The 27609-nt window shown below is 40.4% G+C and overlaps 1 long non-coding RNA gene across 1 annotated transcript in view; it reads right to left on the reverse strand.

Annotated features, from left to right (window-relative positions):
* LOC148149916 (uncharacterized) overlaps window positions 1–27609 on the reverse strand; it is a 56665-nt gene that overhangs the window by 17356 nt on the left and 11700 nt on the right. Inside the window, exon 2 of the long non-coding RNA XR_015757100.1 lies at window positions 24632–24705. This is a non-coding gene — a long non-coding RNA (uncharacterized LOC148149916). The remainder of the gene's footprint in view (window positions 1–24631; window positions 24706–27609) is intronic.

Here is a 27609-nt window from a genome sequence, read left to right on the forward strand (position 1 = left end):
CACACTTCACATTTAACAACCAAATATATGAACACATCAATGGAACACCCATCTTTGGGCTCATAGCAAAAGCAGTGATGCAAAGATTGGAACAAACAGCCTATCACAAATCCAACTCAAACTCTGGATCAGATATGTAGATGACATTTCTGTCATAATTGAGAGAACAGAAATTGAGAACATACACCGGATTATCAACACCATGCTTACAGGGATCAGATTTATGAAAGAGGAGGAAACCAACAATCAACTCCCATTACTGGATGTGATGGTACAAATAGCACAGAATGGTGAATGCACCAAAAAGTGTACAGGAAAGCCACATACACCAACCAGTCCTGAGTTACAACAGCAACCACCCAAACACACACAAGAGAAGCTGCATTACGACCCTGTTCAAAAGGGCTACAACACACTGCAGCACTAAGTGGAAGAAGAAGAACACCTCTACAGAGTAGTTGCCAAGAACGGATATCCCCGCAAGTTCATCCGCAGATGCCTAACAGACAAACAATGTGACGAGGACATGACATGACCGAACACATTAGCCACATTACCTTGTATAAAAATGTCTCCAAACTGACAGCCAGACCTCTCTGAGCATTGGGATTCATGACAGCCCATAAATCGACAGCCACGCTCAGACAACTCACCAGGACAGAAGATCCAATACCCATCATGTGCAAGACTAATGTAATTTACAGGATTCCATGCAAAGTCTGCATGAAACACTATATAGGGCAAACAGGCAGACAACTAGCAATCCGCATCAATGCCGCATAAACGCCATGGCCAGCTGTCCCTCATCGCCGTACACACAAATGAGAAGGGCCACAAATTTGACTGGGACCACATAACAATCAAAGGCCAAGCTAAACATAGGACAGTCAGAGAATTCCTAGAAGCGTGGCTCTCAGCCACAGACTCCAATCTACAAGTACAATGACCTAACCCCAATATACCGCCCACTACAACAAACAACCAGAAACAGCGGAACCAAATAAATTCCAGCGCTTCAGAGGAGGCTCCAAAGCACTGCAGATGTCACCTAGACAGGGAATGAAACAGCTGCAAATCAACTTCCCGGCTTGGTAAACATACACACAACCAAGACAATTACATGAAAGCAGTCAAATTCATGTTAACTGCAGTCTTCTAGTGACTGATGGAAGACATTTCTCTCCTCCCATTACACACTAAATTTTCTCAGCAGTTTATTTTCTGCTTTAAGTTTAGGGAAGAACAAGGTATAATACTGACAATGCCTAATTGTCGAATTGCCATTTGCCTTGGGTCAAAATGTCCAAATTCCTTTGTTCGAACATGAACACCTTGATGGTGTCAATCTTCCCTGTTTGACTCAGTTGGACAGCATAACTTAGGATGTCACTGAAAAGCACAGCCACACGACTTACATTTTCAAGGTTTTTTTAAAATACAACTAATCATATAAAACTGGAAGCTCACAGCAATGCATAAAAATTTTGAAGGTTTCCACCTGCAGGTTCTTCAACATTGCACCCTATAGAAAAGTGAAAAAAAGGCATTAACAACAACTTATAGAATTCCACGCAGAAAGAATGAATACCTAGAGGTCTCAACTTTCACATTTATGCCAATTTTTCAGGGATTCCACAGATCATTTGTCAAGGTTATGATAGTTCACCAGGAGAACCCCTATGGAAAAAAAGATTCTTGCATTGTCATGGTAAACTCATTGCATGAAAACCCAATTATATTCTGCAATTGTTATGAAGATGAAATTGTCAGCATTTGCCAACATTACAACTGTGAAGCTGGCAGCATCTTCGGCTGTTTGCACATGCACAATTGCACACAGAAGTCAATAAATTGCTTTTAATGAAAAAAATTGAAAAGTTAAAACATTTCACTTTGTAAAAGTGTGATTGAATTTTTCTATAGTATGCTAAGTACATGCTGACTGCTGAAACATCTCTCTGGCAACGGAAACATTTTTTGATATTACCGCAATTTCAAATTTCCCCACTATGCTGGAAACAATTCAACATTTCAATCTTGTTTATGATATTTCACTGTCTATTTTAATTTCTTGAGTATGTTTTGATCTTCATTTCACTATCTGGAAAACAATGAAATAGCAAAGAGCAATTAGTGACAGTTTCTTTCAATCCTACAATTTTATTGAGCAATTAGCAGAAATAGTATTATATAAAAAAATGACACAGAGCCAATTTTGTTTTTAAAAGCACACACTTATTGGGTATTAGTTAAGTGCAATAATACAAAGGGGACTGCACCAAAAATGACTTTAGAACTACCATTTATTCCAAGACTGATTACAAACTATTGATACTATGTCTTGCCAGCCAGAATTGCAAGTTATAAAATGTTCCATAATATGGGCCCAGTGCCAGGAAGTGATAGCCCACTAAGGATATTATTACATTGGAGATGGTTCAGAAAAGATTGACTAGGATGTTGCTGGGACTGGAGGGTTTGAGTTATAAGGAGAGGTTGGATAGGCTGGGACTTTCTTCACTGGAGCATAGGAGGTTCAGGGGTGATCTCATAGAGGTTTATAAAATCATGAGTGGCATAGGTAAGGTAAATAGCAAAGGTCTTTTCTCTATTCATTATAAAGTGTTTTAAGGAGCCAGTCATTTGATTATTGGAGTTGAGAAGTCATGTTGAAGTTCTACAGGACATTGGTGAGGCCTTTTCTAGAGTACTGTGTTCAGTTCTGGCTGACCAGTTATAGGAAGGATATTATGAAGCTGGAGAAGGTTCAGAAGAGATTTACCAGGCTGTTGCAGGGTATGGACGATTTGAGTTATAAACAAAGACTGGGACATTTTTCACTGGAGTGTTGGAGGTTGAGAAGTTACCTTATGGAAATTGAGAAAATCATGAGGGGGTATAGATCGGTTTAATGGTCATTTTCTTTTCTCTTGGATAGGGGATTTCAAGACAAGGAGACTTATTTTTAGGATGAGAGGACAGAGATTTTAAAAAGACATGAGGAGCATTTTTTTTTTTTACACAGAGGGTGGTTTGCATGCAGAGCGAGCTTCCTGAGCCAGTGGTGGATGTGGATACAATTACAAAGTTTAAAAGCATTTGAATAAGTACATGAATAGGAGAAGTTTGGAGGGAAATGGGTCAAGGTCAGGCAGGTGGGATTAATTAGTTTGGGATTATGTTTGGTATGGACTGTTGGACCAAAAAGTCTGTTTTCATGCTGTATGACTCTATGACTCTATATCTGTCTTGTCTTTAAAGCTCTGATGTATGTTTTCTTTTCACTCCAATAAGACCTCATGATCTAATATCTCCCTTTTATAACTTCATTTGCTCTTCTTCACCTTACTGTTTGGGACAAGCAGTGGCCTGCCTTCCAGCTACCCATCTAAATGCCCAGGCTGATATACAGTGACTTGTAAGTCATTGTGTGTCAACACAAAACTCACACTTCGAGCTCGCGGCTAATTATTAAAACATACCAAGGTCCTTCTCAATATTGAAACAAACTTTATGCTATATAAGGAGATATTAGGACATATAACCAACAATTCTGTCAGAAGGGTAAGCTTTAAATAATGTCTTAAAGGAGGAAAGGGAGGTTAAAAATGAGAATTCAGGAGTCAGGGCCGAATCAGCTCAAGGTATGGTTGTCAATGTTGCAGCAATTAAAATTGAATGAAATGGAGTAAATAGAGTTTGGAGAATAAAAGTAGGAAGTCTTGGAGGAAACCCTGCAGCTCCAGTGCAGAGAAAATGAGTTACCATTCTGTGTCAAGTAAGATTTTTCTCCAGAAAGTTGAGAATGTTGGACAAAGTCATGTTTCAAAGTCAAAGTCAAGGTCATGTTTCCTTCTTCTGGTTCTTTTCAACTCCTGGTTGTGAATTTGGAAAATCAGGTCAACAAATAAAGGCAGGAAATGCAAGGGTGCAGCTCCTCTATAGAAGGAGAAGCAGCTATTGATTATCTCAAGATATTAGCACAGGATTTCCCTACACCAATGTGTGAAGGTACATTCTAAAGAGTATCTGAATGCAGAAAGAGATAACAGAGGAATGCTGGTTGGGAAAGATTTTATCAGAAGGTTGCCTTGTGTATCCTTGTGTTGAAGGAGACATAGGGAGCTAATAGCAAGTGGGCAGTGTAACATCACAGACACCCATGAAACAATGCAAAAAGAAAGTAAAAGAATAGGTATTTCAGATTTAAGAGATCACTGTAAAAGGCCATTTGGCAGATAAATCACAGAACCAAAGAAATATGAAATTAAGATATAGCTACGTATTTACTTTAACCTCTGCACTACATTGTTGGTACTTATCGAAACTGCTCGCTGTTTTTCATGTCATAGTCCTTAGGATCCCACAGCCGCATTGAGAACAGAGAATTTCCCTTCTCCCCACCCACTTTTGGTCTGACTCTAATTTGCTGCTGCTGACTCTTAGTGCTCATTCCATGCTGCTCAACATTCTTTGCTTGCTATTTATTTGTTTCCCATGATTACTGGATCTATTCTGCTCCACTGAATTTTGATCTTTCCTCTGGCCCATTGTTTTTGGATTTGAATTGTTGCTCAGATTTCTGCCATTGGTTGTCTAATAATTGTTGTTGGTTGCTCCAAACACATTTTCTTGTCCCTCACATTTTAAGTCTGAACTATTTCATTTAGCACTCAAAGCTACTAATTGCCACTTTGTAATTCAAACATTCTTTGGGTTTCTTTGTTCATATAATTCAACTGCTGTTATGAAGCAGAGGACATCCCTTCCACATCCTAATAATCCCTGGTAGATTCTGCTTTCCTGTTTCCTATTCTTCTCTCTATCATCCAGCCGTGCCAACTTTTACCTATCATGTATTTTGTCACACATGAATTTACCTGTCCAACCCCTCATCACTCATATCTCCTGTTACTATTGAAGGCATGACAAATCTTTGAATGAATCTATAGCTACATTTTCTGTTTATTTTCAGAATATATGCATTTACAAACATGACTCATATTAACCATAACCTTACTGGGATGGTCATAGCTATATATTCATCTTGATTTAAACTCTTCACAAGGGTGATAAGGCCTGACTGAAGTCTCCCAATTTGGTTCTATAGTTGGAAGCTAAAATTCATCACTTCTTCAGCCAAAATTCAGAGGTTATCTCCCAATTGAAACTACCAGCTATGGACAGAGTCTTATAACCTAGAAACAGGCTGTTACTGGCCCACCATTTCTATGCCGACCAACAAACACCAAACTACACAAATCCCATTTACCTGCACTTGGTTCCATAGCCTACAACGCACTGGCATTTCAAGTGCTCGTTCAGATGCTTGTTAAATTTTGCAAGAGTATCTGCCATCACCACCCTCTCAGTGAAGCATTAAATATATCCCAGCTTCACTTCTTGTACAAAGGAACCAACAAGAGCTATCCTCCAGTCACCTGGCACTTTACCTGTGGCCAGTGAAGTATGAACTATCACTGCGAGGGCCCCAGCAATCTTTTCCATCTCGTCCCATAGCATCCTCTGATACATCTTATCAGCCCTGGGAATTATGCAACTGCATGCCTGTAAAATGTTTAATATCTTCTCCTCATTAACATATTAATCATTAATATGTTCTCGAACCTCACTATCCCAAATGAAATCCACAACTATCTTTCTGCTCTGTGAATACTGATGAGAAGTAATCATTTAAGGCCTCACCCACATCCATGCTTAAGTTGCCCATTTGGTCCTAATAAGTCCTAATATTTCCCTGTAATCCTCTTACTCTTAATATACTTATATAAAGCCTTGGAGTTTCCATGATTCTGATATTTTATGCCCTCTTAATGTCTTTTTGTAAGCAACATCCCCCCCCCCCACACACACACACACTCACACACTCTTTATAATTTTGAAAGATCTCTCCTGTTTTCAATACGCTGTACCTGACAGAAAAAATAATTCCTTTTTTTCTTTGTCAAACTCTTGATCTGCACAGTTCCCTGGAAATCTCACTATACCAGTGGTAAAATATTCCCATTTTCCAAAAATAGACTTACCGACAAGTAGCTGCTCCCAGTATATGTTCGCCAGATTCTATCTAATGACATTAAAATTAACCTTCCTCTAATGTAGACTCTTAACTTCTGTGCTATCCTTTTCCCTTTTCACAACAACTTTGAAACTTACAGAGTTACAGTCACTATCCCCAAAATGCTCACCCATCGAAACTTCAACCACTAGGCCAGCTTCATTCCCTTCTATTAGGTCTAGCACTGCCACATCTCTAGTAGGACCACAGATGTACTGACATAAAAAAGCTCTCCTGGATGCACTTTAAAAATTCCACCCCCATCTAATCCTCTCACACCAAGGCAATCCCATTCCATTTTAGCAAAGTTGAAATTCCATCCAACTATAACCCTGTTTCTCTCACACCCTTTCTGTGATTTGCCCACATATTGCTTACCCTACCGCCTTTGACTGTTGGGAGGCCTGTAACATCATCCCAGCAAATTAATCACCTATTTTTTGTTTCTAAGCTCTACCAGCTCATTTGAAGATCCTTCTCGGACACCCTTCTTTATTACTCCAGTGATGGTTTTCTTTATCAATAATGCAATGGCCCCATCTTACTTACATTCCCCCAGTCACATGTGATTCTTCTACACACTGGAATGTTGAGCTACCAGCCCTGTCCGTCCTTCAATTATGCCTCAGTGATTGCAACAATATTGTATTTCCATGTGTGCTTCAACGTTCTAAGTTCATCTGCTTTACCAGTCAGGGCTCCTTGCATTCAAATAGACACAATTTAGTTTTCTGGACCACGATGTGACTCATCCTTTTCATGTCTTTTCCACCTTCAGGGTTCTCTTAGCATTCCTCCAAATTTATATCTACTTTCTGCCCCATCCCCTGCCAAATTAGTTTAAAACCTCCCCAACTGCGTTAGCAAACCCCACAACAAGGATATTGGACAAATTATCCAGCTTGCACAGGTCCCATCTACCCTGGAAGCTATTCCAAAGATCCAAAAATGTAAAGATCTCCCTCCTACACCATCCCTTTAGTCATGTGTTCATTTGACCTATCTTCCTATTCCTATACTCAATTGTTCACGGCACTGAAACAATCAGGAGATTATAACCTTCATAGTCTTCCACTTTAGTCTACTACCAAACTCTCTAAACTCCTGTTGCAGGACCTCATTTTTTTTTAGCCATGTCATTAGTACCATGTATCATGAAACTGCCTGTTCATCCTCCCCCTTCAGAATGCCCTGCAACAACTCTGAGACAGAGTCATAGTCTTACAGCACAAAAACAGACCCTTCAGTCCAACTCATTCAAGCGACCAAGTTTCCCAAGCTAAACTAGACCCACTTGCTTGCATTTGGCCAATATCCCTCTAAACCTGTCCTACTCATGTACCAATCCAAATGTCTTTTAAATGTTGTAACTGAATCTGCATCTACCATTTCCTCTGGCAGTTCATTCCACATACAAACCACACTGTGAAAAAACAAAAACAGAAATTGCTGGAAAAGCTCAGCAGGTCTGGCAGCATCAGAACAGGAAGGGGTCACTCAACTGAAACATTAACTCTGATTTCACTCAACAGATGCTGCCAGATCTGTTGAGCTTTTCTGGCAATTTCTGTTTTTGTTTCTGATTTACAGCATCCAGAGTTCTTTTGGTTTTCACTCTGTGTGAAAAAGTTGCCTTTCAGGTCCCTTTTAAACCTTTCTGCTCTCACCTTAAAATTATGCCACCTCGTTTTGAACTGCCCTCCCCTTCGGAAAAGGCTTTGCTATTCACCTTACCTGCATCCCTGATCGTGGTACCAGGGAGGTAACATATCATTTGAGAGTCTCATTTGGTACCACAGAAACACCAGTCAATTCTCCTTACAATCGAATCCCTATCACTAAAGCTCTCCCAGTCATTTTCCTCTGCTGTGCAGCAGAGCTCGTCATGGCACCACAAACTTGGCTGTTGCTTCATTCCACTGAGAGGCTATTCCCCCCTCCCAAACAGTATCCAACACGGTCTGTTTGTGATACGATGTTCACAGGGGAATCTTACATCACTCGCCCACATTTACTAGTCTTTTTTTTGGTCACCAAGTGTTTTCCTGCCTGTTTAGTCCTTCCATGTTACCAACTCACAAAATGTGCTATACACAATACCCTTAGCATCATGGATGCTCCACTGTGAATCCACTGCAGTTCCATTTGCTCCATGCAGTCAATTGGAAGCTGCAACTGAACACACTTCCTGCATACATGGTTACCACGGACACTGGTAGTGTCTCTGATTTCCCACATATTGCAAAAGAAACATTCCATGGGGCTGCGTTCTCCTGCCATTGCGAACCTTACCAAATACAAACAATAATCTAGAAACCAATTACTCACTTTACTCATTACTTACCAGATCATACTTTTCTGTCTCTCTCTCTCACCCTATTCCTAACAAACTACAAATGACAAAAGCAGGACTTCACATTCGGTCTTCTTTTCTCTTTAAAGCGGATTCCTAAAGAGCCAATCTCTTCCCACTTTTTGATCTCTGATGTCACCTCAGCAGCTTGCCTTTGGATTCTCTCTGCTCCAACAGAGCTCAATCCTCTCCCTCTCACGTCTGCTCTGAATGAGTTTAATCTGCTCCTCTCAGTCTCTTGCTCCAATTGAGCTCAATCTGCTCCTCTCCCTCTCCTGCTGCTGCTCCAACTGTGCCCATTGTCCAAGTTTTAATCTGCAAGTTCTGATACCATAGAATGCCTACAGCGTGGAAACAGGCCATTTGGCCTAACAAGTCAACACCGACTCTTCAAAGAACATCCCACACACTCACCCCATTACACTATCCCTGTAACCTTGCATTTCCCATGACTAAACCACCAAACCTGCACATCCCTGGACACTATGGGCAATTTAGCATGGCCAATCCACCTAACCTGCACATCTTTGGACTGCGGGAGGAAACTGGAGCACCCAGAGGAAACCCATGCAGTCACGTGGAGAATGTGCAAACTCCACACAGACAGTCGCATGAGGTTGGAATTGAACCTGGGTCCCTGGTGCTGTGAGGCAGCAGTGCTAACCACTGAGCCACCGTGCCATCTCACTCTGCCACTCACCCGCAGGTTCATTGTGTTCCTGCTGCTGCTCCCACTGTTATAATTCTAGGAATTACAGCAAAAGAACATAAAAGTTGAGACGGAATGGTGAATTTATATAAAATCTTATTACTTCATATGAGGTCCCACCTCAAAGTTGATGTTTTGTATTATAGTTGGTGTATGTTATGTTGGGACAGTGTTCCTTTAAGAAATGAGTTAAGTGAGCACTGGTGTTTCACTGGTGAATCATCAGCAAGTTCCAGTCTTGTTCAGACTTATAGTGAGCCTTTACAGAATGCACAGCTATGGAATTAAACCTCCTATTTGGGTTGCAACAGCAACAAGTTCGTATGATCTTTAGTTCTGCTTGGAGCAAAGTAACTTCCCAGTACAAAATAGATGAGGAAACTGACAGGAGACAATGGAGATTCATGAGGTTTTTGCTTAATATGAGTGAATACAAACAGAAAGATTTTAAACAAAAATGAAAATGGTTGATGGAACAGGAATTACTGAGGACTGTTTTACTTAAAATGCTTGAAATTATGAAATAGTAGAATTGGGTCAATATGAGGAGACTATTCCCAGTTGTTAAAGAGGCAAGAACAAAATCAATATGATATTAAATATAAAAATCCTAAGACAAGAAGAGTGGGAATACTTTACAGAATCAGGAGGTTCTGAAGTTAGTGAATAAAGCAAAGACCATACCAACATTTAATAGGTTAAATACATAACTAAAGGAAAGGGGAGTAAAGTAACATTGGAACAGAATGGATACTTTAAATTCAGATTATTGATTTTAATGTTTACAACCAACATTGACTGGTTGGCCTGAATGGCCTGTCCCAGGCTGTGAGCTCTATAAAAATGGTATGATGTTAAAGAAAGTAAAAAGTGCCTTCATGCTTGCATCAAAATTGGGTAGAAAGTGAGGTCTGCAGATGCTGGAGATCAGAGATGGAAATGTGTTGCTGGAAAAGCACAGCAGGTCAGGCAGCATCTAGGGAACAGGAGAATCGACGTTTCGGGCATTAGCCCTTCTTCAGTGCCAATTACATGCTTAATTAAACAGAAAACAAATCATATCTGTTTATGTCATGCATCAAACTATCTTATCTTGCATTGTAAAATAGTGCAAAACACATCATTGTAGCAAATTATTAGAGGAGATTTTACAACATAGTTATGCACATATAAACAATTAAGCTGTCAACTAGACTAAAGTCGTAGCACACTTTTAAAATAATATGTCACAACATAAATGTTATTAACTATGTAACACGGTATTAAGCTACATTTCTGCGACACTTGTTTGCACCAGTGAGTTCAAGCTGTTAATCAACTTCTATAATATGGAAGGGGTTTAGAATGATCCTAAGCAGTATAGAGGAAAGAGAGAAGGCTGAGGATGGCTTCGAAATTAAAGAGAGCAACGTATCTTGACAAGATAGGCAAAAGCATGGCAGAGAAGGAGGTAACTGCAAAGAATTCAACTGCATTTATTTCAATACAAGAGGGCTGACAGCTAAAGCAGACGATGGCATGGTTGGGATCGTTGACCTGGGATATCATTTCTATTACTGAAACATGGCTGAGGGAAAGACAGGACTAGCAGCTAAATGTTCTATGGTATAGATGCTACAGGAAGGATGGAAAGGGAGGCAAGAGAGGAGGGGGAGTGGGTTTTTTTTGATTAAGGAAAGCATTACTGCTGAAATTATAGAGTATATTCCTGGAGGGTCATCTAGTGAAGCTATAGGGTGGAACTCAGAAATAAGAAGGGGGATGATCACTGTGATGAGATTGTACTGTTGGCCTCCCATTTATCAGTTAGAAATTCAGGAGCAAATATGTAGGCAAATTTCAGAAATGTATAAAAATAATAGGGTCGTAATAGTAGGGGACATTAACTTTCCAAACATAGACTGGGACTGCCACAGTATCAAGAGCTTGGATAGGGAGGAATTTGTCAAATGTATTCAAGAACATTTCCTTTATCAATGTGTAGATGTACTGGAGAAGGAGCAAAACTTGACCTTCTTTTGGGAAATATGGCAGGGCAAGTAACTGAAGTGTTAGTGGGGGGGGCACTTTGGGACCTGTGATCATAATTCTAATACATTTAAAATAGTTACAGAAATGTTAGGCCTTGTATAAAAGTAAAAGCTCTAAATTGGAGCAAGGTCAATTTTGACAGTATGGGACAGGAACTTTCAAAAGCTGATTGGGGTAGACTGATCACAGGTAAAGGGATGACTGGCAAATGGGAGGCTTGAAAAAGTGAAGTAATGAGAATTTAGAGACAGTATGCTCCTGTTAGACTGAAGTGCAAGGCTAATGGGAGCTGGAAACAGTGGATGACTGGAGATATTGAGACTCTAGTCAAGAAAAAGAAGGCATAGGTCAGGTATAGACAGCTTTATTCATGTGAATCCTAAGAGAGTAGGAGTATACTTAACAGGAAAATCATGAGGACAAAAAAGGGATATGAGATAGCCTTGGCAGATAAGGTTAAGGAGAATCCTCAGATATTCTACAAGCATATTGAAAGCAAAAGAGCATCTAAGGAGAGAATAGAATCCCTTAAAGATCAATGAAGTCATGTATGTGTAGAAAAACAGAAGATGGAAGACATACTAAATGAAAATTTCACATCAGTATTTATTGTGGAGAAAGACATGGAAGCTAGGGAACTCGGGGAGATAAATACTGATAACTTGAAAATAGTCCACGTTACAGAAGAGGTGGTGTTGGAAGTCATAAAAAATCATAAAGGTAGATAAATTCCTGGGACCCTGATCAAGTGTATCACAGAACATTGTGGGAAGCTCGGGAAGAAATTGCAGGGCCCCGAGCAGAGATATTTGCATTATCTACAGCCAGAGGTGAGGTGCCAGAGGACTGGAAGGTTGCTAACATTGTGCCTTAATTTAGGAAAGGCTACAAGGAGAAGCTTGGGAACTATAGACTGGTGAGTTTGACGTTAGTAATGGGTAAGTTGTTGGAGGTGATTTTGAGAGACAGGATTTACATGTAGTTGGAGAGGCAAGGACTGATTAGAAATAGTCGATATGGCTTTGTGCGAGGGAAATAGTGTCTTACAAGCTTGATTGAGTTTTTTTAGCACGTGAACAAGATAGATAGATGAGGGCAAAGCAATAGACATTGTCTACATGGACTTTATCAAGGCCTTCGGCAAGGTTCTGCATGATAGACTGGTTAATAAAGTTAGGTCATATGGGATCCCAGGAGAGCTTGCCAATTGGATACAAAATGGGCTTGACAGTAGGAAATGGAAGGTGGTGGTGGAGGCTTGTTTTTCGGATTGGCGGCCTGCGGCCAGTTGTGTTCCAAAGGGATTGATGCTGGGTCCATTGTTGTTAATGATTTGAATGAGAAAATAGAAAACATAATTAGCACATTTGCAGTTGACAGATCACATGATTAGCACAAAAAAGGTTTTATAATGATAGTAGAATAAGTTTAGTCAAAGGCAATGAGTGCCTTTAAAAACAAAAGATTGTAATAGGGCAAAAGAAAAAAAGGTAATGGCAGATTCATCTCCTTTTAACTGTCTTCAAAGTAGAAGAGGATGGTAATATATCTGAAAGTCCAAGGAAACTAATTATGATACAAGAATTAGAACTCCCTCAAGTTAAGACAATCAAAGAAACTGTATTAGAACAAATAATAGCACTAAAACTGACAAAGGACTCAAAGATTTCCCGCAAGGCTTTTAAAAGAAACAGGCAATGGTAAATACATTAATCAGATCTTCTAAAATTATCTCAGTTGAAAATTGCAAATGCAATATATTAGAAAAATGTAAATGAGAAGCCAGAAAATTATAAAACGTTTAGTCTGATTAGTTGTAAGAAAGATATTTAAACCTGGACTTTTAGGGAGACTGAAGGTTCAATTTGAAGAGTCCAAGCTAACTGGAGAGGACTAACATTAATTTTTAAAGGGCGGGCCAATCCTTATGACCCAAATTGGGTTTTTTTTTGATTAAGTAAAAGTATTAATAGACAGGGCAATGTGTAGAAATGTGCTTCATATGAATTTTACAAGGATATTCCATCAGGTTCTACTGAAGAAACTGTTAGCTAAAAATTAAACTTAATGAGCTTTTGACCTGGACAAGAGATTGTTTAAGCAGTATAAATCATATCAGAGATAATGGGTGTGTACTCAAATGGAAAGAACTGATTAATAATTTCCCAAAACATTTGATGCTCAATCTTAACACTTCATTATATTTACTAATGGTATACATAATGTAACAGAGAGCCTTACATTCAAGTTTTCCAATAGTATGAAGATTGGGGTAGAACAAATAATGCGGATGACAGCAAAAATAAGAAATAAACTTTTATGTGTATCCCTTAAGAAGCAAGGTACCCACTGAGGGTGCTACATGTGAGGGCTAAATGACTGCACAAAGGCCAAATGTATTCAGCTTGGGATTATCATGAGTGGTGGTTGTGGGAGGAGGAGATGCATGGTGAGGCCAATGAATAAGAAAGTGTTGGGTCCAGGGATGGACGTCGGCAATGTCAGATCCAGTATGGTTCAGGATGGCAGCTACTGGGTATTAGGTCCAAGGGATATTGGGCAAGTAGAAATGTGCAAACAGGTTAGGCCATGTGTGTCTGCTTAGGTGGAGGTTGTCAGGGATTCAAGAGGTGGAAGGTATGGAATGTTCAGTAGGGGCTGAGGGCAGCTTAGTAACTTTCCAGGTATTAGATTAGGCTTTAAGTCTCTAGCTTTTCCTCAATGTCTATTAGCTTAATGAGTTGGGAACTTCTCCAAATTCTCTGTCTTTCATTGACTCATTTAGAGGTTTCCAAGTGCAGCGGAATTGCCCATCAGAAAATTCTAGTTTTTGTGAAATTCCCATGGAGTTAATCACTTTGTGGATTCCACATGGTCCTGATGTGCAACTTCAGTCTACACTGCTCCAATGATTGTCAGGCTATTGAAATATTGGGGCCATATGATAAATGAGCAGGAGTAAGCCATTCAGCCATGAGTTCCTGTACTGCCATTCATCCAAATAATGACTGATTCATATTACACTTTCCCAACTTTTGTCACAATATATTTCAAGGGGTACTCCTCATTTTCTGACATCACCTCAGCAGAAATTCTGATGCAATAGTGTCAGTGCTATATAGGTTATTCTGCTATAACATGTGTTTTGTTAACGTGAATTCGCTGTAACAGATTGACGAATTAGAGATAGTGTTTCTAAAGCATGTTTTGGGAGTAATATGAATATATTGCCAACACTTTAAGCCCGGTTTCTAAAGTGCGATTTTTCTATAATGCGGAGTTGTACAAGAACACAACCATTGTGTTATAGAAGAACTACCTGCACACTGCGTTTTGTCAATCTGTACCCTCAATACTTTCACAAAGTATACTCGAGCCTCATGCTTTCTCCCGCAAGATTCATTTCATGCATTTCTGGGAAGAACGATTTATCCTACAAAGAAAGGTTGAACAGGTAGCAGCTACTTTCTTTCAAGTTTGGCAGAGTGAGAGGTAACTTTATTGAAACATATGCAGTCTTAAGGGGACTACCTAGAGAATGCTTTCTCTTGTGAGGGTGACTAAAACAAGGGGACATAGTTTAAGAGAAAGAAGACTTCTTTATAAGATAGAGATTAGGAGATTTCATTTTCTCTAGGACTGAATTGTTAGAAAGGAAATTCTCTTCCCCAAAAGATATTCAATCTTTACATTTATTCAAGGCTGAGTTAGATTGAAGTTGGGGATTATGCGGTGGAGATAGGAAAGTACAGATGCCAACAAAACCAGATCAGCCATGATTTTATTGCATGTGGAGCAGGCTTGGAGGGCCAATTGGGCTACAGTTCCTCCTAAAACCTCTGCTCCTATGATTTTATGCTCCTTCCCAGCTAAGTTAAAGATGGAACATGAATATGGTCTTGGCAGCTTTGCACATAATCTAAATGAATACAAAACCTAACTTGGAGAAATGACAATAGAGAAGATAGTTTCAAAAGTTTTGACTTGGTATGAGACATTGGAAAGGAGCAAAGGATGAAACAGTTTATTTTGTGGATTTGTGGTTGTGAGTGCAGAATAAACTGTGATCACAGCTTGATGGTCAAGGGTGAGTGACAGGAGGCGCTAAACAATACAGAGGAGAAAGATTTAGGGTGGTGACTGGTGACAGCAAAAGTAGTTATTGGAATAAATTCAATGGAAATGAAAATCAGGAAGATTTTCACAGTTGTGACACAATTTACCATCTAAGACGTCCAAGTGGAAATTACCAGTGGTATGGACTTGCATGAGTGTATTCCAATGTAGGTGGTGGATAGATTGAGGAACAGGTTTTTTTTTGGAGGCATGGCTGGAATTCACACTAACATCATAGCTTGAAATGAGTCAGCAGTTTAAAGATTGAGTGTTGTGGTGGTATTCACAATTGATTGGATATGTGATGAAAGAAATTCACCTCAATTTGTTGGCTAACACACATATGCTCCACAAAAGTCAAACTAATTTTGCCCAATAGAATTTTTACCCAGAGCATAGAATATGAAGGCAATTTGGAGCTTCAATCTGCATCCATTTTAATTGGAGTTCTAAGAATTAATTCTAAATCTAGCTATTCATTTTTTTAATTATTTTGCACTATTCCAAATTAGTATTAACTATAATTGGTGACTTCTTAAAAAATTTAATGAGAAAGCTTGATGAATAGCCAAGGCAATAGTGTAGCTATCATCAAGATTAGAAGTGTGAAGTAAGGTAAGTTTGTATTGCAGGTAGGTGACACCAATTTTTGATATTTAAAATTGGTTTTTCAAGATCCTCCTTGAAGAAGTAATGCAAGATGAAGAAAGGAGCGCCATAGAATTAACCAAATAAGACATAGTAAATCAACATCTGTGAGGTAAATATTATCAGGGTTTTTGGCAAGGGACAACTAGTTGCCATGAACTGAACAGTTAAGAATCCATCACCTTGATGTGAAATCTCCTGATTTTTTTAAGTGCGAGCAGCAGCGGAGGTAGGACGAACGCGGAAGACTGCAGATAAGGTAAGGCAGTTTTTATTAAAATTACCACTAGCGGGCAACGGTGTTTTTCTCTTTCACAGAAGGAGCGGGAGCAGCGGAGGAAGTGACATGGACCGGAGGGGCAGCCGGGAAGGAAAACAGTGACCTTGTATATCAGCAAGGCGGCTAAACCCGAGACTCTACTACTGTGGTGTCTCCCACCCGCCCTCCTCCTCTAACCTAGTTAATAAGTAGGAAGAGCGGGAGCGACGACCAGGGGACTGCCGTAATATATCTGGGCAGTGGCTGAACCCGAGACACTACACGTGTTGTGTCTCCCACATCCACCCCCACCCCCCTCATCCTCAACCAAAAACAGGACTCTGGTTTGTTAAGGTAAGGATTTTCTATTTCTTTATTGGTGAATGGTTAAAAATTTACTTTTTATGGTTTATCTATTAATTGGTTTTTAGAAAAAGACTATAGCAGAGAGGTATCCGAAAGTATTTTAATTCAAACCTGTACAAAGTAATAAAGTAATTAACTAAGCAGAGATGGCTGGGCAGGTGAAGTACTGTAGCTGTATGATGTGGGAGCTGGCTGATCCCATTGTGAACGGCAGTGACCATATCTGCAGCAAGTGTTGGTTGCTGGAAGAACTCCAGATCAGAGTTGATGATCTGGAATCTGAGCTTCAAACACTGCGGCACATCCGGGAGGGGGAGAGTTACCTGGATGCTTTGTTTCAGGAGGCAGTCACACCTGGGAGATTAAGTAATTCACATTCAGTTAGTGATCAAGGACATCAGAGTGTGACTGTAAGTGAGGCAGGTATGGGGAACCGGAGTTCAGGAGCCTCAGCCCTTGACGTTGTCTAACAGGTATGAGATTCTTGCTCCCTATACGGATGAGGAAAAGGGCTCTGGACAGGATGAGCCAGCTGACCACAGCACCATGGTGCAGAAGGCCATTCAAGAGGGGGGCGCAAAAAGACAAGTAGTTGTTATAGGGGATTCTATAATTAGGGGTACAGATAGTATCCTATGCAAGCCAGATCAGGAGTCTCGCATGGTGTGTTGCCTGCCCGGTGCCAGGGTGCGGGACATCTCCGACCGGCTTGAAAGGATATTGGAGCGGGAGGGGGAGGATCCAGTTGTTGTGGTCCACGTTGGGACTAACAACATAGGCAAAGCTAGGGTGGAGAATTATCAAGCACTAGGAAGGAAATTGAAGTACAGGTCCTCAAGGGTCATACTCTCCAGATTACTGCCCGAGCCACGTGCCAATTGGCGTAGGGATAAGAAAATTAGGGAAGTAAACATGTGGCTAAGGGATTGGTGTGGGAAAGAGGGATTCCATTTCATGAGGCATTGGCATCAGTTTTGGAACCGGAGGGATCTGTACCGTTGGGACGGTCTCCACCTGAACCGATCTGGTACCAATGTTCTAGTGAAGAGGATAAATAGGGTGGTCAGTAGGACTTTAATCTTCTGAGTTGGGGGGGGGAAGGGAAAGTGAAAGCGACAGGGAGTATGGAGTTAAATGGAAAGGTAAGCAAGAGGATAGCATGTATGCAGGCAGATTTAACCTTGAGGCAGATTAGGAATGCAACAAAAAGGAAGGATAACTTAGGACATCTTATGACTTCCAATATCTCTGATGATAAGAAGGTTAGCATTAAGGCACTTTACCTGAATGCTCGTAGCATTCGTAACAAAGTAGATGAACTAACAGCACAGATCATCGTGAATGATTATGATGTGGTAGGCATCACAGAGACATGGTTGCAGGGGGTTCAGGACTGGCAGTTAAACATCCAAGGATTTACAACTTATCGAAAAGACAGGGACGTGGGCAGAGGGGGCGGGGTGGCCTTCTCAGTTAAGAACAAAATTAAATCTATGGCACTGAATGACATTTGGTCGGATGATGTGGAGTCTGTGTGGGTGGAATTGAGGAACCACAAAGGCAAAAAAACCATAATGGGAGTTATGTACAGACCTCCTAACAGTGGTCAGGACCAGGGTCGCAACATGTACCGGGAAATAGAGAAGGCATGTCAGAAAGGCAAGGTCATGGTGATCATGGGGGACTTCAATATGCAGGTGGACTGGGTAAATAATGTTGTCAGTGGATCCAAAGAAAGGGAATTCTTGGAATGCTTACAGGATGGCTTTTTGGAACAGCTTGTCATGGAGCCCACAAGGGAGCAGGCTATTTTGGACCTAGTGCTATGTAATGAACCAGACTTTATAAAAGATCTTAAAGTAAGGGAACACTTAGGAAGCAGCGATCATAATATGGAAGCGTTTAGTCTGCAGTTTGAAAGAGAAAAGGCAAAATCGGATGTAATAGTGTTACAGTTAAACAAAGGTAATTATGAGGGCATGAGAGAGGAACTGACAAAAATCGACTGGAAGCAGAGCCTAGCAGGGAAGACAGTAGAGCAAAAATGGCAGGAGTTTGTGGGTATAATTGAGGACACAGTACAGAGGTTCATCCCCAAGAAAAGAAAGATTATCCAGGGAGGGATTAGACAGCCATGGCTGACAAAGGAAGTCAGGAAATATATCAAAGAAAAAGAGAGATCCTATAAAGTGGCCAAGAGCATTGGGAAATCAGAAGATTGAGAAGGCTACAAAAACAAACAGAGGATAACAAAGAGAGAAATAAGGAAGGAGAGGATCAAATATGAAGGTAGACGAGCCAGTATTATTAGAAATGATATTAGAATTTTTTTTCAATACATAAGAAACAAACGACAAAAGGTCTTAAAATTGACAAATCTCCTGGCCCCGATGGGCTACATCCTAGAGTTCTGAGGGAGGTGGCTGAGGAAATAGCGGAGGCGTTGGTCGAGATCTTTCAAAAGTCACTGGAGTCAGGGAAATTCCTGGAAGACTGGAAGACTGCTGATGTAACCCCATTGTTCAAGAAAGGATCAAGACAAAAGATGGAAAAATATAGGCCAATTAGCCTAACCTCGGTTGTTGGTAAAATTCTAGAATCCATCGTGAAGGATGAGGTTTCTAAATTCTTGGAAGAGCAGGGTCGGATTAGAACAAGTCAACATGGATTTAGTAAGGGGAGGTCGTGCCTGACAAACCTGTTAGAATTCTTTGAAGAAGTGACAAGGAGGTTAGACCAGGGAAACCCAGTGGATGTGGTCTATCTAGACTTCCAAAAGGCCTTTGATAAGGTGCCACACGGGAGGCTGCTCAGTAAGGTGAGGGCCCATGGTGTTCGAGGTGAGCTACTGGCATGGATTGAAGAAAGGCTTATGCCCAAAACATCGATTCTCCTGCTCCTTGGATGCTGCCTGACCTGCTGCGCTTTTCCAGCAACACATTTTCAGCTCTGATCTCCAGCATCTGCAATCCTCACTTTCTCCCCTGGATTGAGGATTGGCTGTCTGACAGAATGCAGAAAGTTGGGATAAGAGGTTATTTTTTGAAATGGCAGCCGGTGACAAGCGGTGTCCCGCAGGGTTCAGTGTTGGGGCCGCAGCTGTTCATCCAGATCATTATATATTAATGATCTGGATGAAGGGACTGGGGGCATTCTAGCGAAGTTTGCCAATGATACGAAGATAGGTGGACAGGCAGGTAGTACTGAGGAAGTGGGGAGGCTGCAGAAGGATCTAGACAGTTTGGGAGAGTGGTCCAGGAAATGGCTGATGAAGTTCAATGTGAGCAAATGCGAGGTTTTGCACTTTGGAAAAAAAAATACAAGCATGGACTACTTTCTAAAGTAGGTGAGAAAAGTCATAAAGCCAAAGTACGAAGGGATCTGGGAGTGCTAGTCGAGGATTCTCTAAAGGTAAACATGCATGTTGTATCCGTGATTAAGAAAGCAAATGCAATGTTGTCATTTATCTCAAGAGGGTTGGAATATAAAAGCAGCGATGTGCTATTGAGACTTTATAAAGCTCTGGTTAGGCCCCATTTGGAGTACTGTGTTCAATTTTGGGCCCCACACCTCAGGAGGGACATACTGGCACTGGAGCGTGTCCAGCGGAGATTCACACGGATGATCCCTGGAATGGTAGGTCTAACATACGAGGAACGGCTGAGGAGCCTGGGATAGTACTCATTGGAGTTTAGAAGGTTAAGGGGAGATCTAATAGAAACTTACAAGATAATACATGGCTTGGAAAGGGTGGACGCTGAGAAATTGTTTCCGTTAGGCGGGGAGACTAGGACCCAAGGGCACAGCCTTAAAATTAGAGGGGGTCAATTCAGAACAGAAATGCAGAGATATTTCTTCAGCCAGAGAGTGGTGGGCCTGTGGAATTCATTGCCGCGGAGTGCAGTGGAGGCCGGGATGCTAAATGTCTTCAAGGCAGAGATTGATAAATTCTTGGTGTCACAAGGAATTAAGGGCTATGGGGAGAATGCGGGTAAGTGGAGTTGAAATGCCCATCAGCCACGATTAAATGGTAGAGTGGACTCGATGGGCCGAATGGCCTTACTTTCATTCCTATGTCTTATGGTCTTATGGAATAATGATGTAAGAAAAGGAGAATGTAAGAAATAGGAACAGGAGTCGACCATTTACCTCTCAAGCCTGCACTGACATTTACCATCCCGTCTGCTCCCATAACCTTGGTTTTCTTTGCAATCAAATATATGTCTAACAGCTTGAATATATTCTATGAACCAATCTTCAATGCTAGCCAGGGAAGAGAATTCCAAAAGACTAACAACCATCTGAGATAAGGCGTTCTTCTTGATTTCCTTCTTAAGTTAAACCATTATTTTGAAATATTTCCTGTTAAATTCACTCAGAAAACACTTCAACAAGATCACCTCTCATTCATTCAAATATCAGTAAATATATACTTAACATATTCAAACTCTCCTCATCTAGGAATCAGCCCAGTGAACCTTCTCCTAATGGTTTCCATTGTAACTATGTCTCCCTTTAATTGAGATGACCAAACTGTACACAATACTCCATGTGTGGTCTCACTAAAGTCCTGTACAGTGGTAACAAGATTTTATTCTCAAACCCTCTTGAAATACAGTTTAATATTCTGAAGCTTTTCTTAATTACTTGCTGTAGCCGCATGCTGGCGTTTTATGATTCATGTGCAAAGACACTCCGATTCCTCTGAATTGCAGTGTTCTGTACTCTCCTCATTTATGATATTCTGGTTGTCTAGTTTTCATTCTAAATTGGACAGCCTTGCAATTTCCCACATTATATTCTATTGGCAATTTCTCCCCCTACTCATGTAGCCCAGTGATATCCATTTGCAGACTCATTGTAATGGGACAACTATGACAGGAGGAGTGCACTAGTAATCAAGTTCCACTACTCCATGAGCTGTACCAAAAGGGTAAATGTTTTACTGAATCACTAAAATAGCCACCTTATTTTCTTTAGATGTGTCATTTAAAACAAAATAGATTTTCATCAGAAACCTTCAATAAACTCAAAAATAGTTCTTTATTATAAACAAACTTATTATTTATCAAAAGAAGAAACTGATTAGCAACTATAGCATTATGCAAAATTAATCAAAATTCTCTTCATGTCATATATTTATGAGCAATGAGAAACATGAAGGCAAATTGTGGTTTTATTAATCCAAAAATACAGATGATGCTTTAGGAAGCAGAGTTTGAATCCCTACCATAACAGATGGTGAAATTTGAATGCAATAAAAATATGGAATTAAAAGTTTAAGATAACATATGTTGTTTGTCAGGAAAATCCCATTTAGTTCAATAATGTCCTTTGGGGAGGGAAACTGCCGCCATTACCAGACCGAGATGAGACTCTAGAACCCAGCAATGCAACTGGCTCTTAAATGGGCAATAAGTAGCCAGCATGCCACATTTCATGAATGAATTAAAAAAATACACAAACAAGACAAAGTAACACAACTCTGCAGAAATTTGGGGAAAAAAAGCGAGAAATTTACAACACCTTGCAGGTGATGGATACAGATTCAGTAAATAGAATGGGTTGACTTCTCACAATCATTTCAATTCAACAAGATCAAATTGCTCACAGTTGCAGAATAATGGAAGATCTTCAGATCAGACTTCAGATTCAGTTAGGATATAGTTAAGATCCTCTTGTTTGAAACTTTATAAAATGTTCATATTACTTCACTAAGCTTGAAAGCTTTTAGCTGGTTTCACATTAAGGTTTCTCCCTTACTGGTGGAGAAAAATAGAAACCTGCTTTGTCCTGCAGGTGAGAAAGTCTATAGCCTTAAAACTTGTATTTAAACATTTAGACTAAAATGTAATGCTGAATTATAGAACACATTTACTGCACTGGAAATTAGACAGGCAGGAAGGCTCAGAAAAAGGAGGGGCACTCAAGGAATGCAGAAGATAGCGACACCTGGGCTCACCATGTGATAACAGGATGCTGTAAGGCAATTAAGAACATTTGCCTTAGCATCGGTGAATCTGTGTGAACAGGACACCAAGTGATAACATTCACAGCCATTCCCTTGTGAAATTAATGACAGTGTTTGATTCTGATCCTGAAACGAACCTCGGTACTATCAAAAGCTTTGTAATTAACGGTCAGATGCTGCCAATTATAATGGATTCTTATTACCCCTTGCAAGCGGGGCAGTCACAGAGAGAAAAAAAATCTTTGCTGACTTGAGAGTTCAAAAGAACACTAGAGAGAGAGAGACCATTTTAGTGCTGAGGCTGTTGGAGCCAGTAGAAAATTTATGCTTAGTTTAGATTAGATTAGATTACTTACAGTGTGGAAACAGGCCCTTCGGCCCAACAAGTCCACACCGACCCGCCGAAGCGAAACCCACCCATACCCTTACATTTACCCCTTACCTAACACTGCGGGCAATTTAGTATGGCCAATTCACCTGACCCTGCACATCTTTGGACTGTGGGAGGAAACCGGAGCACCCGGAGAAAACCCTTATCTGCTATGGATTGAATTTAATTGCATTTTGGGACTTGGTGATGATATTGAGTAGCATTACCAGTTATTAAATACAAACTCTGCAGACCTTACAGACTGCCCCACAGTCAATTCTAACTAATCAGATCTTATGTCTTATTTGAACTTGAATCACAACCCTGAAAAGAAAGCATGTTAATTCAAAGATTAATGAGTCAGTTTAAATGCTGCCTTATGGTAACATCTCAGCCTCAGGTACAGAATGATTCAGTGCTTAAAAAGCAAGAGTCTGCTCCTAGCTTAGAAATTATTCTAGGCCTAACATTAAAGAGATTCTGACACATTGTGACAGGAAGCCATTTTATAGTCAAAAGTTTGCCCTCCTTGCTAAGAAACCATTTTGTAAAATAATTGCATCAGACATGCCAGCTGTGCAAGGTTACCTTATGACATCTCCCACTTAATTTAGACTGGTACCTCTTTATGATAGGAGTTTATCTCGCTGGCAGGCACCTAACTCAGCTGGGTATGTTTTTCCCACCTGATGAATGGCTTAGGGCCTTATAGGAGTGTTAGTCAAATGACACAGACCTGTCAATTAAGTTTTCTTCCTTACGAATTATTGTCTTTCACTGTTATCTGTTTAATTAAGAACATGTAATGTTTTGGTAAACTTTTGTATAAAGGAAGCCACTTTGTATCAGTACATCGGAATAGCCTGCTGGGACACTAGGTTATTAGAACCTAGTTAGTTTAGCTTATAGGTATCAATGTATGTTGTAACAGCGACGTTATTCGTGAATAAAGGGAATGACTAAAATTAAACGAAACTATTTGTAAGAGGCTTTTATTCCAAACTTCCAAAGAGAACAATCTCCAGGACGAACCAAGAGAGAGGCTTTACAGGTCTGAGTCCACGAGGGATTCCCTGTGCCGTCTCAAATCTGTACTTTAACACAGGTTTCTTCAAACTCACATTTCAGGTCTGTGAAAACAAACCCACCAGCTTGACCCAGAGCCACTGCTTGACAACAGGCAGCACAAATATGTTTAACTGCCTTAAAATTCAACTTTGTTTCGTTGAACGGGTCCATTAGACTCTTCCCTAAATAGGTGCCTGTTTCTTTAATAAACATAGTTCACTTTGATTGTTTGACTTTCATTTTCAAGATGTCAAATGATAAAGCCTCCTCAACCTAGCAATATCTGAACTGTTCCATTTCCCAGTTTCTCACAGTCCATAAATATATGTATGTATTCTTGAATAGTAGACTCCACACCATTTGCTTTCCTATCTATATTGTTATGACATGGCGGTGAACCCATCTGTTAATTAAATCAAACTCAGAAAAGCTCACCTCGCCTCATAATCTGTTAAAATACAAGTGACAGAGAACTCCTAAATTCCACTATTTAAAGAAAATAATATCAATTTATTCTTTAACACTCCAAAAGTGAACATTAAACAACAACTATTCACAACTCTAAAATCCCCTGCTTATTAGCTGTTTCTAAATCTACAACAATATACTGTTCCAATAAAATACTTATTAAAATTACATCAATTTAATTTCAAAACCTTACAGTGCCTATCTTCTTCAGTGTCTTTCTTCTTCCAGCCAAAGATCCCCCGGGTCGTCATCTTTGTTTTGTTTTTCCTGTGAAGATGTTTCATATAAAAAGGTAATTTTGATAGAGAGTGTTTCAATGTCATGAGTCTCTCTCTCTCTCTCTCTCTCAATGGCAGTTGCTCTGTCTGATTTTCAAAATGCCTGCCTTTTTTATATCCCCAACATCGGATTGTCTCATTGGTTCGATGTTGGCAAAACAATAAATTCAAACTCAATTGGGTTTTAGTATCCTGGGGCATAATTTAAACTGATTGGTTAAATTCAAATTGTTGTCAAAACATCAACCAACTCAAGTATCTATTTCACAGTCAAATGTTACATATTTTGAGACTGTTCTGAGACTGCTCTTGTAAGTTCTCAGTGCAGAACAGCATTTACTCTCTCTTAAATGTACAGTACATGCCTTCAACTTCATAACAATATTCATAAAATTAGGAAATTGAGCTGCAATACAGTCAATATCTTCTTCCAACTCATAAACATAGATAATTTTATCTGATACTCTAATTTCTCCCTCTTTATTTTTCTAGAGATATCCCTCGCTGTTCCTAAAACTTTCCTAATCTCCTGGCCTGACACTAATCTTCACAGCATTATACACCTCCTCTTTCAATTTTGTACCAGCCTTAATGTCCTAGCTACGAATGGATGATGTACTGCATCGCTGTGATAGATTGGGTTCCTTTCTAGTAGGACAACAGTTTACAGAGGAACCTCAATTATCCGAATATCAATTATCTGAATTTCGGATTATCTGATGAATATCTCAAGGTCTCGATAGAAATATTACAGCAAAGAGGTGTTTCAACACTGATCGCATCTTTTGTTTACCATGATTAAAAATGAACTTGGCTTACTGAAATGCTGCCGAGAACAGTCTGGTGCAGTGATGGGAGCCCAGGCACCGTCTGCAAATGATTGACCACCCACCCTCTCTCTCTCCCCACACACCTTTCCTGGAGTTCTACACAGGTGTGTACCTTAAACCCACCATCCTCAGATAATCTCTCGAACATTGGGCAAAGGTGGAACCTGTCAAAACGTTGTAGTAAAAAGTTGTGTGTGTGTGCGCGTATGTGTGTATGTATTCTTTTGAGACTCACCCACCCCCCAAAGGCAGCAGCTGTCTGACTGTTGGTGTCCAGTTCTGCTGTCGCAGAGAAGGGGGGGGGGGGGGGGGGGGAAGGTTGCAGACGGCGAGTGTGGGGGGATGGGGGCAGGGTTGGAGGTGGATGGGAGGCTCGCAGGAACTGATGGGAGCATGGGTTGGGCAAGGCGACTGGGTTTGACAGGGGGCAGGGGCACGGACGGGGTCAGTGTTGGACAGGGTTGGGGAGTAGATGGGTGGATGGGGTCGGATGAGGGGGTAAGCTGTGCTGCCGCCTAGTTCCCTGAATGGGGAGCAGACTTGGCAAGTGCTCGCTGTGTGAATCCCATTGAACTGATGGGGGAGGGGGGTTGCGGGTGTGCGGGAGGCTACAGCAATGCTGCAGGTCCCTTACACACAAGAGTGTGTCTGCTCAGAAACAAACTCTGAGACAGAGAGAGGGAGCAAGGCAGGCAGAGCGAGGAAAAAGGAAACTTAAGAAAACTCCGAGCCCCAGAGGAGAGGCATTGAATCAATTAACCGAATAATCAATTATCCGAATGAAATACTCACCTCCCATCTCATTCGGATAATCGATGGTCCTCTCCGTGACATTTGCAATATTTTTTTAATGACCAGTATTTTTTTACAAAATATAAATTATTTCTTTTAAAATGATTTACAATCTAGAGTAAAAAAAATTAAAAATTCTTAGTGGGTGTAGAACATAATTGTCAGAGGTAAATTGGAATTACAAATTGGCAGACAAAAATATAAATATGCAATTGGAAGTCTACAAAGGAGGGTTTACTCTGAGTACAATTGGGATGCATTTTCCAGGGAGAGAAGATAAAACAAACAGAGCCAGGGCTACCTTGATGAAGAAACAAATAGAGTATATGTTGAAGCCATTAGCAATCACTGGTTGATAACAAATGCGAGACTCAGGTTGGATATGGAAATTTCATAGTCAATGTGAAAGAGTGTGTGGCAAACAGCAACTAGGAGAACACAATGGTTTAACACAAAGGTTAAACCAAAAATTTTTCATAGGCGTAAAAAAGGTGAAATTGGAATAGGTAGAGATGTGGTGCCCTTGGGATTCAGAATCAAAAATGGCATCTACACATGGAGTTCCAGGATATGGTACAGGTGCTAAATGACAACAGTGCATCTATCTTCATCAAGGTAGATGCTACCAAGGTCGTATTGAAAGTAAAATAAGTTGACACCCTGAATAAACTAATATTTGATTTTAATAGAACGGCGGCTACACTTAAAGTGTTCAACCACCACGACTGGGCAGAATGCAATTGAGCTTAATGAAGGAATTAAAGGTCAAAATTTGCATAATCTTCCAATTTCACTTCAATGCAGGAGTTTTTCCAAAGAACTGGATAATTATAAATGTTACCAACTTCTTCAAAGAAGGTCTAAGGATAAACCCAGCAATTTCAGGTCAGTCACTTTAATATCAATGATGGGAAGTTTTAGAAAAGACAACCTGGGACAAAATGAATGGTATCCCACATCAGATGTCACATGACACCAGGTTATAGTCCAACAGGTTTATTTGAAATCACAAGCTTTTGGAATGCTGCTCTTTCATCAGGTAAAGGAGCTTCATCTGATGAAGGAGCAGTGCTCTGAAAGCTTGTGATCTCAAATAAACCTGTTGGACTATAACCTGGTGTCATCTAAATTCTGACTTTGTCCACCCCAGTCCAACACTGGTACCTTCACATCAAGGTATCCCAAATAAGAGCAGATTAGTTAGGCATGGTGGCTTAGTGGTTAGCACTGCTGCCTCACAGAGCCGGGGACCTGGGGTTCAATTCCAGCCT

This window comes from Chiloscyllium plagiosum, unplaced genomic scaffold, assembly GCF_037043375.1.
Source record: "Chiloscyllium plagiosum isolate Xiang-an unplaced genomic scaffold, Cpla_swu_hap1 HiC_scaffold_5, whole genome shotgun sequence".
Lineage (NCBI taxonomy): Eukaryota > Metazoa > Chordata > Chondrichthyes > Orectolobiformes > Hemiscylliidae > Chiloscyllium > Chiloscyllium plagiosum.